Raw genomic sequence first — 3,616 nt, forward strand, 5'->3', positions numbered from 1 at the left:
GGGGGCCAAACGTCTGGCCTGAGTGACCGCCTACGTGGGGATTTGTTGGACATGATGGGGGGGACACGCAGTGGGGCGATACGCTTATTAGCACACGGTCACACGTAAACGCAGGGACCATTGGCCCACAAAGTCACTCACACAAGGAGAGAACATTTTGTCTCTGTAGCGCACATTTGTTTTTATCAAGGACATACTTCATGGGGACACGTGCAAGTAAACATGCGCTCCATAAGCACGCTGCGCTGTGAATGGCTCATCCAGACTAATGGAATGGCTTTCAACCACGCTACAAATGTAGTGTGGCACTCAGCAGTGATTACGCCTCCGTTCCTGCAGCAGAGTTAAACTCAGGCATTCACTACCTCTCCCACTGAGGCTACATGCTCTGAACTCTGCCCAGTTCCAAAATGAAGGCTCTGTAATCGAACGCTATACATGCACAGCCTTAAGACACAGTTATGCACTAACATATACGATCAGGTGCACATACGGCACATGGGACATAGCATTGGCATACATGCACTTATAAACGAGCATATGCACACACAAGTGGTCATGCACGTTGGATGAGGCGGGCTAGGCAGGGTGGAAGAGTTAGCCGAAGAGTTGAGGGGGTAGAGAAGTGGGCAATGGGCATAGAAGAGGACAAAAGTGCCTCTGTTTAATTTGCCTCCCGTACTGGGTGTGCCTTCAAGTTTTGGGTTTGTGTGTTAGCGTGTGTGCGTTTGTAGAAACAAAGTCTTTGTGTGGGATAGTGAGTCGGTGTACGCGTGACAGTTGGTGATGACAACTGCAGTGTCTTTGGTGTAATCTCTGTGGCTGTTGTTAGCGGTTCATAAGTGGCATTGGCAGTTGTAGCTGTTGTAAGATTGTCTGGTTGCAGTGAGAAAGGGTCAGAGGGTGGTAGTTTTTATTGAGGGTATTGGCTGTAAATAACACATGTTTTGTTAGCGAAGGTGGTAGTTGAACTTTGTGAAGTTGGGATGTGTTGTTTGCACGGATGGTAGTTGTAGTTTATGAACGCGGTATTTGTTGTTTTGCGAAGGTGGTAATTGTTGTTCGTTAAGTTGAAAGCTATTCGGTAGTTTTAAGCGATTAAGGTAGTTTGTGGTGGTGGTATGTGTGGCTTGTCAGAGTGCTAGTTGTATTTTTTTATGGTGGTTTGTGTTGCTGGTTAGATTGGTAGTTGTAGTTTGGGGAGGTAGTATGTGATACTGGTGAGAGTAGTATAAGTGGTAGTGAGTTTGTGTTGGGGAGAGTGGTAGTTTGTGGTAGTGATGGCGGGTTTCTCAATCCTCGGACGCCAGACTCCCGAGTCGAAAGTCGAAGGTCCCCCAGCTTTCTTGCGTCTTTTTCCGGAGTCCCGAGTGCTATAAATGCTCCGCGACTGGAAATGACGTCAAAAGTGCAACTCGGAAGGCTGGCGTCCGAGGATTTCAGGAACACACCATGAGTATGTGATGGGGGAGAATGGTAGTTTGTGGTAGTGTGTGGTAGTGAGTATGTGAATGGGGGAGAGGGGGTCGTTTGTGGCAGTGAGTATGTGTTGGGGGAGACGGGTTTGTTGGTGGTAGTGAGTTTGTGTTGGGGAGAGCGGTAGTTTGTGGCAGTGGGAGGTAGTGAGTATGTGTTGAGAATGGTAGTTTGTGGTAGTGCGTTGGGGGAGAGGGGTGCCAGCGTCGCCTGCTCTGGTCGTGGTCCCCGAGGGGTTCAGTGAAGCCTGCGGTTCTCCTGTGGAGAGTGACCTCATCCTCTGGCCCCTGGCATTGTGGCAGCAGCACAAAGCCATGCAGGGGACCGGGCGAGAGACACACACACACACAAACACACACACACACACACACAAACACACACACACACACTCAGAAAGAGAGCGAGAGAACCAGAGAAGGCCCTATGTGTGGGGGAGGGAATGATGTTAGTGAGTGTGGGTTGGTGTGAGTGTGCGTGAGGATGGCGGAGGGGGGTTACGTGTGACGAGACATTAAGTGGAATTGAGGGGAAGTGAGACACGAACAGAAGTGGTGAGAGAGAGAGAAAGAGAGAGAGAGAGAGAAAGTGAGTGAGAGAACCAAACAGAGCAACGGGGATAAAGAACACATAACACAGAGAGAGAGAGAGAGAGAGAGAGAGAGAGAGAGAGAGAGAGAGAGAGAGAGAGAGAGAGAGAGAGAGAGAGAGAGAGAGAGAGAGAGAGAGACATGGGGACCCCCAGGGCCACAGGAAGGAGAGTGTGAAAACACACAGGATGTCCCTGTGGGAACGAGTGCGGCAGGAAGGACCAGCGACGTGACACACAAACAAACACAGCGCATTAACAACAAATCAACAAACAACCGCTAATGTGTTATTGCATCGAGGGCCATAAATTATAAATCATGCGCACACACACACTCACACACACACACACACACACACACACACACACACACACACACCGCCAACCTACCATCTGAACACACAAGAGGGCCGGGGGCCAATAAAGGACGAGGAAGGATGACGTAATTATTTTCCACACACACACACACACACACACACACACACTCACACACTCACGCAAACACACATACAAAGGGAGCAGCAAGGGAGAGTACAAGAGAGGACATTGACTTTGTTCACCTCTTTACAAATAAAGCCGGCAGAGAAACAGGTGTATCACAATGCCAAGAGACAAACATCCTAAGTGGGTCTATGCACCACCACTGCATCCTTATTGCTGCCAGGAAGGACCATCTGCACACACACACACACACACACACACACAGGAACCCAATGTTAATTACACACGCACACACACACACACCCTTTCCCAGTCCACATGTAAAGTGTGAATCAGTGTCTAGTGTAGCAGAAGTTTACATAATGTGTGCGTCTATTAAAAGCAAATTCAGGGGTGTGGCAATCCCTTGTTGTTAACGACCCTGCAGCCGATAACATGTGTTAGCCTTATGAATATCATCTTGTCTGTGTGTAGCAAAGCGCCCCCTAGGGGCGGTTAAAGGGATATCACCCAAGCTCGGGTGAGTTGGATGGTGTATGTTGTGAGGTATCTTTGCATATAAATTCCCGAGATTAACCATGGCTTTTCCACAGACAAAACAAATCTGTGTGGGCGTTTGTGTGCGTACATGTACGCGCGCATGCGTGTGTGTGTGTATGCATAAATAGTGCAGTGCAAAAGTTTCAGAACAGTATATTAATAAATTCACATTCAACTCCAAGTGTCACGATATAGACAATACATCCTTCAACCTCTAACCTGCTTCTTAATGACATGCGTCTAATTCACTCAAACAAAATCTAAATAGCAAAATAAGAGCAATATATATTTAGAAGTACTCCGCTTGGAAAGCTCCGGACTGTTTGTTTATCTGCTGGCTGTGTGTATGTGCTGGCTGGTTGTTGCTACCCCAGTGCGGGCCAAGTGGCCGGTCAGCGCAGAGCAGTGAAACACAAGGAGGACATCTGAGCCGCCCCACTGCACTGGTACCACAGAGCTCCGGTTCGGCTGCAGGGTGTGTGTGTGTCTCTCTGTGTGTTTCTCTGTTTGTGTCTCTGTGTGTTTCTCTGTTTGTGTCTCTGTCTCTCTCCCTCTCTCTGTGTTTCTCTGTTT

The sequence above is a fragment of the Gadus morhua genome, chromosome 2 (assembly GCF_902167405.1).
Source record: "Gadus morhua chromosome 2, gadMor3.0, whole genome shotgun sequence".
NCBI classification, from domain to species: Eukaryota; Metazoa; Chordata; class Actinopteri; order Gadiformes; family Gadidae; genus Gadus; species Gadus morhua.